This window comes from Colossoma macropomum, unplaced genomic scaffold, assembly GCF_904425465.1.
Source record: "Colossoma macropomum unplaced genomic scaffold, Colossoma_macropomum, whole genome shotgun sequence".
Taxonomy (NCBI): Eukaryota; Metazoa; Chordata; class Actinopteri; order Characiformes; family Serrasalmidae; genus Colossoma; species Colossoma macropomum.
Genome location: NW_023494809.1, coordinates 4,758,615 through 4,772,202, shown reverse-complemented (window position 1 = coordinate 4,772,202; position 13,588 = coordinate 4,758,615). Strand labels below are relative to the sequence as shown.

Sequence of the window (13,588 nt, the reverse complement as noted above, 5' to 3'; positions counted from 1 at the left end):
TACAGTGTCATAGCACCAGGATGTGAGCAGCTGGGCTTCAGGGTGGACTCCACCACATCTTTTCAAATTGTTGCTAAGGCAACATATAGCTTGTACTAGTCTTCACCATCCTACCAAACCTAGGACAGTGAAGACTAGCATGAGCTTCCTTCAGTGATGTCCTTCAAGACTCTTGAAGCTCCACCACATCTTTTCAAGCAATTGCTAATGCAACATCATCAGAGCTCAACACGCTTGGAGGAGAACACTAAGTGCTAATTCTATTACATCAGTTAATAGACACCCAGGAGAAGGAGGACAATTATGATCTCTTGGACTCTTGGACCACTTACGGATGGCTGTGACATCACCGGGGATCGAACTTGGGCCAGTGCTTAGATGGTTGAGCCACTTAGGCCTGATTCACACATACTGCGTCTGCGTGGCGTGAGCGATGCGGAAAGTCTTGCTTTTCATTTCAGCTCCCATGTTGACTGGTCAGCACTTTCATACAGGCAGCGTGTGCAAAGCGGCAGAGCATCCCGGACGCCGCACTGAAGCGCCGCAGTGTTTAGAGAATAGACCTGGCGCCAATTTTTTCATGTGCATCACGCAGCAAAATACATTGAAGTAAGTCATGAAAATCAACTGAACAGAAAACCGTACACTAACGTAAAAACAATTTTTTAAAACTTTTTAATTCTTTATAAAATACTAGTTAAACATTGCTGCACACAGATTTTCTGGTTGGTCTACCAGGCTTGACACTTTTGCCTAATCACAAGTCATGCTGTCGAGGATAAACAAACATACGGTGCACTTTCATAAATGATATTTTTATTGAGTGGAGTGACAGATCATTTATCCGAGTGGAAACGGGAATGTCTGTATAACTTCATTGCTACTCCGCAACTCAAACACTGTACGTATGAAAGGCCAGCGCGTTCAAGCTATAGCGCTCATGCTGCCACATCACTCACACCACACAGAGGTAGCATGTGTGAATAAGGCCTTAGGAGGCCAACCTGTGTTATTCTAACCAAAATAATTTCCTTTTGTTAGATTACATGAACACCTTCATCTAAACACACACAGAAACTCTCCTGAAACTGTGCTTGGTCAGAATGGCTCGTTTCCATTTTGAGTGCTCCCACAGTTTTAGTTCTGCAAAGGCCGATATCATGGTAACGATGAACAAATGATAACTATGCAGCCCTAACATGCGCACATTCCTCTGCACCGATCAACCTACACCTCCCTCCCTTCCTGTTTACCGATTACATCAGCAGCCCGGCTCCACCTCCGCCATCCTTCTGCTGGCCTCACGCTCAGAGGGTCCTCTGCAGCCGTTTGGCCAGTCAGGCTTCCACTGCACATTTCCCGTTATAAATAGCCTGCGTTTAAAATAGGCCAATTTATTGTCTAAGCATTCATCTGTGCAGAGCATCCCCAGAAGGCGAATGCATGTAAGCATGCACTCATCGCCACACATATTCATCTCCAGAGATATGTGCTCTCTTTCCACTCTCTCTCTCTGCCTCCTCCTCCTTTTCTCTCTCTCTCTTTTCCAAAGGAGCACTTGCAGTAGAGAACACCAGATGTCTGCCTTATGAAGTGCAAAAATAAGTGGTTGCTCTAGATTGCATTTCAGCGCAGTTATCGCAAACATTGTATACTCACCTCATCGTTCTATTGAACAATAACTGATGATTTTCCTATTCATTGTATTCTAATGGGGTTTCACCATTAAGCCACAGCCACAGAGTTTGCGTCGCTGTGACCAAGGCTGGACTGTGCTAAGGGCTACATCAAGGGTAAAGGCTTTCATTACCCCAAGAGACTGGCCGTTCCTGCAATAGGTATCTCTAATGTTCGCTACCTCAAAAGTCAAGCTTATTTATATAGCACTTTTTACAACAGGCACTGTTGCAAAGCAGCTTTACAGAAAAACCTGGGTCCGAGCCCCCATGAGCGTCGCCAGTGGCAAGGAAAAACTCCCTAAGAGCAAGAAGAAGAAACCTTGAGAGGAACTAAGACTCAAAAGGGGAACCCATCCTCCTCTGGTGTTGGCAAACAATAACAGCAGAGCATAAACAGCTCAATCCCCAACAGTAACAGCCTGTCGAGACTGTAACTGACCACACAGTGGGAGATCAGGGGTTACTGAAAGAAGCCTGATTGCATTCAGGTAAGGGGCGTCCTTTAGAATGTTTGTACGTGGTGTTATCTAGTTTGTATGTGGAGCACCAGTGAATCTAATACGTTAGAAAGGATTCGAACCAGTACATCAGCATTGTTCCTGCTGCTTGTCAAACTACGTTGCCGATATGTTAAGTTTTATCCACTCGAACAGATACACGTCGCTCAGTAGCGCACATCAGAGCTTGCTTTGTGATTTCTATTAGCAAGGCTAGCCTAAACAGTTTGATCGGAGATGATGCCCCAGCCATCCGTAACCAGGAGTGCAAGAACGCATAATTGTCCCAGGTAGGACAATTACCTACTACCTTCCTCTCCCAGGAGTCTTGTTAGCTGACGTAAGAGAATTAGCAGCTGGTGTTTTCTTGTGTATTGAGCTGTCTGATGATGGTGCAGTTTGAACAGATGTGGTGAGGCTTTGTGTGAATTGGATATATAACATGCTAGTCTTCATCCTTGTGTGATGGGGAGACTTAGCTAGCAGAAAGTAGTGGCCATGACAAAACTGGGTAGAAAATTGGGTTAAAAAAATCCCCAAAACAGGTAAAAAATTGTGATTCCCAATGGTTGTTTGATGTACTTGCACAATGCTGGGTACTGCTGTGAGCAAACACTGATGAATGGAAGTTTTTGGCTGGAATAAATGAACCTCTTATGTATCGTTGTCTGTTTTTAAGTGGGTATAAGATTAAGATTAAGTGACCCTTATTAGTCCCACAGTGGGGAAATGTCACCTCCGCAATCTAACCCATCCGTGCAGTGAAACACCACATACACACTAGTGAACACACACACTAGGGGGCAGTGAGCACACATATCCACAGCTCCCGGGGAGCAGTTGGGGGTCAGGTGCCTTGCTCAAGGGCACCTCAGTCACAGACTGTCGGCTCAGGGGATCGCAAGGCTGGTTCCCTAACCTCTAGCCCACAACTGCCCCTAAATCATAGTAGATACATGGGATATGCCTGCATATTCCATAGACTACATCTCTGATTCATGGCAGAAAATGATGCCACGGATTCTTCTGTGAAGGAGAGACAGATGGCAGTAATAAGCTATCGGCACCAGTGCCAAGTTTGTACTTGTGAGGATTCCTCATAACTCCCACAGGTCAAATCAAAGTGACTTGGCAAAATACGAGTACAGACAAGGCAGCTTTTTCACGGGAATGGAATCACTCAGGTGATGACTGGTGTGTGCAACGTGGTACAGAATGACTCACTATTTTGTCAAAAGCCCGGATGGATTTCAGTTTGTTCTGAATTAATGTAAGAGCTTTGAGATCTCATGTGTAAAAAGTTTGTTTACTGACCTGCATTTTCAGTAACTGTGTTTACATGTGCAACAGTGGATTATTATGTAAACAGCACATATCATGGTATGACTAAGGTCGTAAGCCGCTTTTCCACTGCATAGTAATTGCTCAACTCGACTAGCTTTTTCGGTTTTCCATTAAGCAAACCTGGTACCTGGTACTAATTTTGGCATCACCTTCATTGAGGTTCCAAGGAAGCTGAGCAGATATCAAAAGGTGACGTGGAAAAACTGCAGACTGGTCAAAGAGAATCGTCACGGTCAGCCTATATAACACATACGCTAACGTTAGCTGCCAGGTTAATGTACCTTCTTGTGTTGCCTTTGAGCAACCAGAATCATCAGAGCCGGTTTATGAGAAGCCTGGCCACTTCCTATTTCCCCCGTTATATTTAAACAGGACTGCAAAATGGCAGAGGGCACCCGCAAGTGAGTCCTCAATGAAAGGAGGTGAATGGAGCTCAACAGCTAAAAATGAAAAGTTAAAATAGTTTCTAATCACTGAACCAGAACTTTCCTGTAATTTTAGAAAGTAGAAGGATGGATTTCACTAAAAAAGCAAATAAAACTCACCTGTATGTTTCCTTTGTTCTACAGCGAACGGGTTTTGGGCAGCAGGACGCTAATATTACTACTACCGAGTGCTGACTGGTTGGGGAGCGGAGCAGCTCATTGGCTGTTCGCACTCTCTGACGTCATGGACGTACATGAAATGCTGTTTTAAACGTCTATAAAATATAAACAGTGATGAATGTTAAAAATGTTTTATGCTGTTCTGTATTCAGGAAATGAACACATTTTTATATTAAAAATGTTTAAGCATTTATAAACTATGATTTTGCTCAAATGCTCCATCTAAACCCATTCATTTTGTATTTACTCAGGAGCGCCCTCTAGCGTTCGTGAAACCCTGAAAACATAACAGAGTGTAATTCTCCTCTCTACAAGTTCTCTGATATCGTCTCCTTGTCGGAACTCTGATGTAGTTTTTCCCAAACTCTCCTGTTTTTTCAGCAGTCTTCTGTCTTGCTGCCTTCTGAACAAAATCTGTCTCCTTCACATCACGGCAGTTTCATGGGACGTCGCTATGATGACCAGCTACATTAAGTGTGCACTGTATCTGTAGTGGAAAATGAAGTAGCAGCAGAGTCAAGTAGATCTGAGTCGAGTTGAGCCATACCATGCAGTGGAAAAGCACCATTACTTGCCTTATGCAGAGGTCGGATCACTTATGCTTTTATTGATAACAGTCATAAAATCAATAGGTACAGTACAATGTGCAAGCACATTCTCCGCTTCAGTTCATTATCTGACACTCTTGGTCAGAAGGTGATTGCCATGCCCAGATAATCCCAAGGGTTTTATGGCCAAGTGCCCAGGGGATCCAGCCACTAGTGGGCCCCTGTGCACAATTATCAAAAAATCTAAACAGCTGTTTTGACTCACGGTGGGGTCTTTATTATTGGCACAGTGAAAGAACTTGTGTTACAGCCTTCACATCTTTCCCAAATGTCTACTTCATCTCTTCCTTCAGTCACTGCTCAGCAACCTTTCACTATCCTCAGTTACCACTGTCAAGCTTTCAGGGACCATATTACAGAAAATTCTTTAGTCTGAGATTATATCTTATCTGCTTTGTTGTCATGGCGACTTTAGTTAAGACTGAAGTTAGGACAGAAGCCATTACAGAACGACAGTTCTTAAGTCTATAATCTCTTATTTCCACATAAGAAACAGTATTATAGAAACATGCTAATTTGCCAAAATATCCTAAATATTTTCTTAACTTTAAGATAAACCTATTGGTTTGTGCTGTGTCAGGCAGCACAGCGTAGCATAGCATAATGACGTTACATTTATCTACACTGAAAGCGGTGCTTTGACGAGTAAACAGCGTTTCAAAACCTCAGACTCTGCAGACTCGATCTCCACCGTCCCTCTTATTATCTTTGTGTGTTAATGTTGATGATGAAATATTACAGTGATGGTGGTGAATAATGAGGAGACGGAGCTGAATGTGTCTCTGTTTATTAGGAGGAGTAACGTTAGCGCGCTCGGCTAAAGCATTTGGGAAATGGAGACTGAAACTGGGGAGCGGCGACGCTCTGATAAACAGCACGAAGAGCTGACACAATATGATTAACTGACAGTTTATTCGACCTTTTTACTTCAGTAACGGTAGCCAACGTTAGCTGTCTGGCTAACTTGATTACATGTTTACGTTTCAGCTGTGCGTGTATGGTCGTTTGCTAGGAAACAGACACAACAGTTGATTGTCAACTTCAATCGACTAAATTAAGATTTCCTAACATGAGATAAGAAAAGATGCTGTAAGATAAGATTCTTAAATTAAGATCAGTTTTGCGTCTGTAATACGAATTATACGAAAAATCTTATCTTGACCTGTCAGATCTTAAGTTAAGACAAAAAGAACCCCAGGTTTTATAGCATTGAGCTAATTTTCCTTTAAATGTACTCTGAAGTGCCAGATATTCAAAAGACATGCTTGAGGGATCTGTAAAAGTGAGACGATACTTCGTCAGCGCAGGGCCCACTTCCAAAGCCAAATATAAAATGTTGTCAAAGAAAAAAAGTTGCTGCGTTGTTGTCAATAGTGATCTGCGAACCGTCTACCACCACGCATAAAGTCATCAGAGGTAGTATATAAATGGACGCCTGTCGTGGCAGTATGCTTTAGCTTAGGGTGCTTGATGGTTTGGGTTTCGCTGCTTTCTTCCATCCTTATACATTTATTCTCCTGAATCACACATGCTTCATAGGGAAATGCTGCACTGGTTGCAACCAGTGCTCTCATTAATGTGTAAATATTCTTGCTATTGATTGTCTATTAGAAAAAAAAAAAAAATACCATTCAGTCTGTTAACCTGAATCAATGCTTGCCAAAAGACGTGAACTGAAACACAGAAATTGTGCTGATGTAACATTTTATTTATGTGCAACAAACATTTAATAATGTAAATTCAAAGGAATCCTTTATATTTTGTAATACTTTTTTCCCCTTTTATTTTTCAGCTAAAATATCTTTCTTTTTCTCCCCTACTTTGTTTGCAATAGCAACATACACTCATAGGCAAACGTTTGAAACAGCCAGGTCAAATTATTTACAGAGAAAAAATTGTAATATTTCTGCAAATATTTTCTCAAATTTCTTCAACATTTCAGAGCACAACTTCTATGCATTTCTGGATTTAACATATTGGGAAAAAAAAATATTACATATCAGTTCTGCCATTGCCTTTGTACATGCTGCATTTTTTCACTTTTTTGCATATTTATTATGTTAAATTCAGCAAATAAACAGTAACTGAGCATTAAAATGAACAGAAGAGTGTGTCTCTGTAGATCATGAGATTACTTATTTACGCCTAGAAAATCAACAACTTGGAATTTGACCAGGGCACCCAAACTTTTGCATACGACTGTATATAAAGTAATATAAAAAGTAATGTCAAGAGAAAGTCCGCAAAAATTTCACGCAACGTCAGTAGACATTTTTAACATCCAATGACATTTTTAAAAATCACTGATAAGAAAATAAAATATATACGTTTTAGGTGGTTGAAAGTTCCGAATTGCTTCGTGTAACTGTTACGCTGAACAGAAATTATGTTGCAGGCAACTCACAACATGCAGCTAGCTGCATGAAACTTTCACTGTGTAAAGCCGGGGCTGATTAAATTATTCATTTTTCAGGAGATATTTCTGATTAGAGTAGATAATCCACTTGAATAGGGAAGGAGAAAGTCAAAGGAAAATTAATTGAAAAAAACTGATTAACCTATAAGACCTGGTAGACACCAAAACTGTCATGTTGAACAGAAATTATGTTGCAGGCAACTCACAACATGCAGCATGGCTGCATGAAAGCTTCACTGTGTAAAGCCGTATCATAGTGTTTACAAAGATTTGTGATTTAGTGAATCATGTACATTAAGAGCTGAACCATTCCTTCTTATGATATTTGGAAACTTATAAAAGTGACCTGAAATTTTTATTTAATATTTCAATTTGTTTTTTGTTTAATGTGCAGTTTTACACTACTGACATACAGTTGGTGAAAAGATTAAACCACAGGAATATAGTGAGGTTCTGTATGTTGTGTGTAGTAAAATAGTGTTCTAGGTGATATCTAGAGCAATGAGGAGAGCTGACTCGCTAAACTTTCCAGTGCTGAAGTCACTGAGGAAACAAACTGATGCTGCAGCCCGGAAACTGATAGTTTAGAGGCGATTTTATCATTTCTGGAAAGAAATCGCCTCAAAACTATCACAGTTGATGCACTGAGTGCACCCCTTTATTGTAAAATGATGTAAATCCTCCTTACGTCACTCCTCTGTGTGTTTTTGAGAATGAAGAGAAACTCATTATGGGTTCATGACTTAGGTGAATCACGAAGGGGACGTTTAACGTTGTAAACCTCTTGATTCGGTCCAGTTTCTTTGACTAACTAGGAACGTATCAAGCTATTGTGTGCATGCAAACGTAGCTAGTGACCTCTGCCTTGTGATAGCTGGAGATGTCGCTGTCTGTAGTGTGGAGTGCCCCAGACAAGACTGGCACGTCTCTACACAATGGACCCACAGTGCTTCTCTGCCTGAATGGCATTATTGATGGAGATTAATAAAGGTTTGTTTCTTACTACAATGAGCCGTAAAACACAAAGCTCTTGAACAGGGACGTCTTCAAGTGGTTTTGAGGAGCCGCTTGTACATCGACTGTACTTATGTAGCTCACTTCTAGTCTATTGAGCTGAGCTGCGGAGTGATAAATGCAGATTTGAGTCGTTGTGGTCGCAGTGCCAGCATTCAGGAGGAGCAGGAGGAGCTGATAGAGAAGCAGCTTTAGCCATCCGTGAGTGAGATCATGCCAATGTTTAGTTTTGGAGGTGAAGTTCTGCTCAGAGCCAGCTGCTGGTAGCTAAGGACCAGTGTGTGTTTTATTTTCGGTGATTGGCTGGGTTGCTTGAGTGCTGCTGTGCTGAAACAGCTGAGGAAAAGCTTCGGGCTCTTTGTAAGGGTGTATTTTTGCCATGGCAACATCCATGGTTCTCTGAGGTTCTCCTGGTTGCAATGTGGGTCCGCTATGGGAGCTACTGGGAGGTGAGCGCTGTCTTTGCTGGATCGTCGCTTAATTGGCTGTGATTGGAAAATAAAACAAAGTAACTAAACGTTAGTTGTAGCAAGTTTTTCATTTGTGCCAGTTAATTTGACACTTTTATGACAATAATGATAGGAGTAATAAACGTCTGATGGGTGGTAGGTTTATGGCCAAACAGACAATCGAGTGACTGCTGCCAAAACACTTATATCAACAGCGGGGCTGTTAAATTTATGGTGTCAAAACATTTCCACAGCTATGAATAGTGGCCTTAGGGTTACCTGGAGGCAGCTGACAGCTAAATACTCTCTGGTTTTGCTTTGAAATCTGCAGCTCTGTGGTACAATTGTATGCAAATGTATTAACATCCTTGCTCAAATTGCATATATTGAAAGTAACATTCTCTACAAGGAACAAGGCGTTTTTAGTGCACAATTTCTATTTATTTTCTATACTAAGTGTGCCATAACGTTTGCACAGGGCACATTTTATGTTTTTTTTTCCCCCCCAAAATACTGATTTCATCAAATAAATTGTGCATTAAAATGTGCATAATTGTCTTCTCTGAAGGGGAATTTATTTTCCACATAGAAAAGTGAGAAAAAGTCATCTTTTTGAGCGGGCGTACCAAAACTTATGCACACAGCTGTACATAATGAGGAGGATATCTGGAAAATAAAATGTAATGCACAGTAATGTTGGTGCTCAGATCTGATAAAGTGTACAGTGCAAAACAATGAGTGTCCTGTTGTCCTGGACACTGAGCAGTTAGTGTTATAAGGCAGAGCTGACCTGTCCTGCACAACGTAGTCAGTTTGACTCATCAGGTCTTAAAAAGCCTTTCATTAGGTCAAAATTGGGTATATTTGCATTAGGAAGTGCAAAAGTCAGAGACCACCCTTGATTTAACCTCCAGTCAAAACATTAAGTACAAGTTATTCATATTTCAGGAGATATATATTAGATACAAGATAATCCACTTGAATAAGGAAGGAGAAAGTCAAAGGAAAATTAATTGAAAATTAAAACCTGATTAAAAGCTACAGAGAAATAACAACCACCTGGAAAACCTGCTAGACACCAAAACTGCCCCCATCAGATAAACAGCACTTAAAGCTTTCGTCTCTGAGAGAGAGGAGAAAATCAAGCTGCTTCAGATCTGAAAACATCCACAGGTGTTTCTGTCCATCCTTCCACTGTGAGAAGACGACTCAGCGCTGTGGGTCTGAAAGGATGTGTAGCTGATCAAGAAGAACCTCACTGAGAAAAGGAGACGGACACATCAAACAAAGAAGCTGAACGATGGACTGACCACCCCAGAGTCCAGACCTCAACACCACTGAATGTGTTAAATGCTAAACCAGCTTCTAAGACTGAACTTTGGAGGTGTGTCTGCAGATTCTTTGAGGAACTGAAAGTGAGTCTCCTGAAAAGAATGGAAGCTGGAATGAAGGGAAAGAGTGGACACAAATACTGAAAGATGTTTCCTTCTTAATGGGTATTGTGACTGGCCATTAAAGTAAATGTAAAAATATAGAAATACAGTGAAAAACCATTTAAAAACCAAACTTTTAGTTCCATGCAAGACATTTTATGTATGAACCAGCAGCCTGGCACAGCTATTCTGACTTCAAAAATGTTTTAAGTTTGTTCATTTTCATATTGCACTCTTGACTCACTACTTTTACACCCATAAAACAGGTTTAAATGAACACAGTAAAATCTGTGAATTACACAAGATGCCAGATGTGAATGCTGACAGTAAATCCAGTGTGACTGTACTGACATTGCTCATGATAATGAGGATTATTTGTAAAGGCTTTGTGCACCACAAGCCGTGGCATGTGCAGCACAGCTCATTAATCAGCACAGTGTGCCGTTGTGGTTTTAGTGAATGTGAAAGTGAAAACTTGACTGGCAGCACAAATTACAGTCAAACAGTGCAGCACTTTGCACTTTGATCGTCTCGGCCATCACGTTTCATTCCTCGATGGCTGTGCTGGATGCAGTGAGTCTGAGAGCGGACATTTCTGTCGTTTCAGTTGCGCCGGGAGACCGAGAGAACGCGCTGACCTGAGCCACGCTGAGGTGAGGACAGACAGCGGGAGGGGACCTCGAGGGCCGAGGTGAGTTTTTGTTGCTTCTTCTTCCTCCTCACGTAAAGGCCTGAGTGCTGCCTGTATGTGAATATTTTTCTGTATGTATCATATGTGAAACTACTCCGCTGCATAGTGAATATATGAATCTCTTTCAGACCTTTTAGTTCCATTTTGTGCTATTTTTATTTGTTTACACCATTTGAAAAAACACGACTTCCCTTTATATCCTGTGAACATGGGCCAAAATGACCTGGAACAAAAACTTTTTACATTAATCCACATTAAAGTTAAGAATGATAATATTTTGTTCTTTATATTTTGTTCTTTTACAAATGCACCAAAATTTGTTGTACCATGGCAATAAACAGTATTATATATATGCATACATGCACCAGGGGTGGAGATCTCTAGGCACTTCATGATTCGATTTTGCCAGGAAACCATTATAAAACATTGAGTGTGTTTACATGCACTAAGTAATCCAATCCTTATCTGATTTCTGCAGTTATCAGATTATTCAAATGGTCACGTAAAACAGCACACTTTAATTTCTTAGATTGGAGTAAGGTCTAGAAATCTGATTAAGAAATCTAATACAGAGAGCTGGATATTAGCTCAGTAATTTAGCTCAGATTTCTCAGTGCATGTAAACTCTTACTCTGATTTCTTTCGGATTTCTCAGTCTGCACGTGTGAAACCATCTGCACCCTGTAGATGTAAAGTCAGAGACGATAGCTCATCTGCTGCTGCACAGTTTGTGTTGGTCATCCTCTAGTCCTTCATCAGTGGTCACAGGACGCTGCCCACAGGACGCTGTTGGCTGGATATTTTTGGTTGGTGGACTATTCTCAGTCCAGCAGTGACACTGAGGTGTTTAAAAACTCCAGCAGCACTGCTGTGTCTGATCCACTCGTACCAGCACAACACACACTAACACACCACCACCAGTGCTAAGAATGATCCAGCACCCAAATAGTACCTGCTCTGTGAGGGTCCATGGGGGTCCTGACCACTGAAGAACAGGGTAAAAGGGGGCTAACAAAGTATCAGAGAAACAGATGGACTACAGTCTGTAACTGTAGAACTACAAAGTGCACCTATATAGTAAGTAGAGCTGATAAAATGGACAATGAGTGTAGAAACAAGGAGGTGGTCATAATGTTATGCCTGATCAGTGTACTTCACTAACAATCTTATTCGTATAACTAGTTAGCTCCTACCTGCTGCATGCGCTGTTATCAGCGTTCACATGCTTTAGCAGTAATTCTTTCTCGTTTGTAGACCAGTGTGCTCTATAATGCAGAAGGGAAGAGTGTCTGGCGCTTCGAGCATCCATCTGATCCCTGCTAGCACCTCGGCTGACTGGGCCTGAATTCCACACAAGTCTATTAATAACGCATCACCTCAGTGCCAGAGCACCACATCTGCCCATTCAGCTTCATACCACAGCCAGCTATCTCCACTGTCCTGTTCACATGCAGCACAAACAGAGCCTGCAGAACTAGCACAAGGCTGAGCAACACTGATCAGCAGAGGTGGACAACTACTGTCATTACAGGACATTCTTCCACTGTCACTATACTTTTTGCATATACACTCACTAAGCACTTCATTAATGTACACCTACCCTGTATCTACATTCATCTCCACTGACCATATAGGAGCACTTCGTAGTTCTACAGTTACAGACTGTAGTCCATCTGCTTCTCTGCATACTTTGTCACCCTGTTCTTCAGTGGTCAGGACCCCCACAGAGCAGGTACTATTTGGGTGATGGATCATTCTCAGCACTGCAGTAACACTGATGTGGTGGTGGTGTGTTGGTGTGTGTTGCGCTGGTCTGAGTGGATCAGACACAGCAGTGCTGCTGGAGTTTATAAACACCTCAGTGTCGCTGCTGGACTGAGAACCAAAAACATCCAGCCAACAGCGTCCTGTGGGCAGCGTCCTGTGACCACTGATGAAGGACTAGAGGATGACCAACACAAACTGTGCAGCAGCAGATGAGCTATCGTCTCTGACTTTACATCTACAAGGTGGACCGACAAGGTAGGAGTGTCTAATAGAGTGGACAGTGAGTGGACACAGTGTTTAAAAACTCCAGCAGCACTGCTGTGTCTGATCCACTCAGACCAGCACAACACACACCACCACCACGTCAGAGTTACTGCAGTGCTGAGAATGATCAATCACCCAAATAGTACCTGCTCTGTGAGGGTCCATGGGGGTCCTGACCACTGAAGAACAGGGTAAAAGGGGGCTAACAAAGTATGCAGAGAAAACAGATGAACTACAGTCTGTAACTGTAGAACTACACAGTTCACGTATATGGGAAGTGGAGCTGACGGCAATAAATGTAAATACAAGCTATTTAGGTAGGTGCCTAATAAAGTTCTCAGTTAGTGTAAATAAATCATAAGTCATTAAGTTTTTTCTAACGAAATATGCATATTTACTATTTTAGAGTTAAAAAAAAAAACACTTTCCAGTCTGAGCAGCTTGCTGAATGGCTAGCTAACCTCAGCCTAACAGCTGCTCTTTTTACTGTTTCCTTCTATCTTATTGTTTTCGAATAACAAGCCGGGCAGCTTTTTATGAATCCTAAAGCAGTTGCTTATAGGTTTACGTTTACATTCACTTTTATATTTATGCCATTTGGCAGACGCTCTTATTCAGAGCAACTTACAATTTGATCATTTCGCACCGGTAGGTGAAGGTAGTGTTGGGAGTCTTGTTCAAGGACTCTTATTGGTATAGTGTAGAGTGCTTGCCCAGGCAGGACTGAACCCCAGTCTACAGCATAGAAGGCAGAGGTGTTACCCACTACACTACACCAACCACCAGGTTTGACTGTACTACTAACACTAGTAGTAAAGTAC

At 41.7% G+C, this 13,588-nt stretch overlaps 2 protein-coding genes across 3 annotated transcripts in view; one reads left to right on the top strand and one right to left on the bottom strand.

The window, feature by feature from the left end:
* The window catches only part of cep72 (centrosomal protein 72), a 56,735-nt gene that overhangs the window by 12,000 nt on the left and 31,147 nt on the right, over positions 1-13,588 (bottom strand). The gene's annotated exons all lie outside the window — the stretch shown is intronic.
* The window catches only part of LOC118798636 (tubulin polymerization-promoting protein), a 34,428-nt gene that overhangs the window by 7,644 nt on the left and 13,196 nt on the right, over positions 1-13,588 (top strand). The window contains exons 1-2 of one of the 2 annotated variants that reach the window (XM_036558080.1): positions 7,594-8,364; positions 10,653-10,736. The gene's annotated coding sequence lies outside the window, so the exon portion shown is untranslated. Of the gene's footprint in view, positions 1-7,593; positions 8,365-10,652; positions 10,737-13,588 lie in introns of those variants that run through there. The other variant, XM_036558078.1, reaches the window with a different exon arrangement.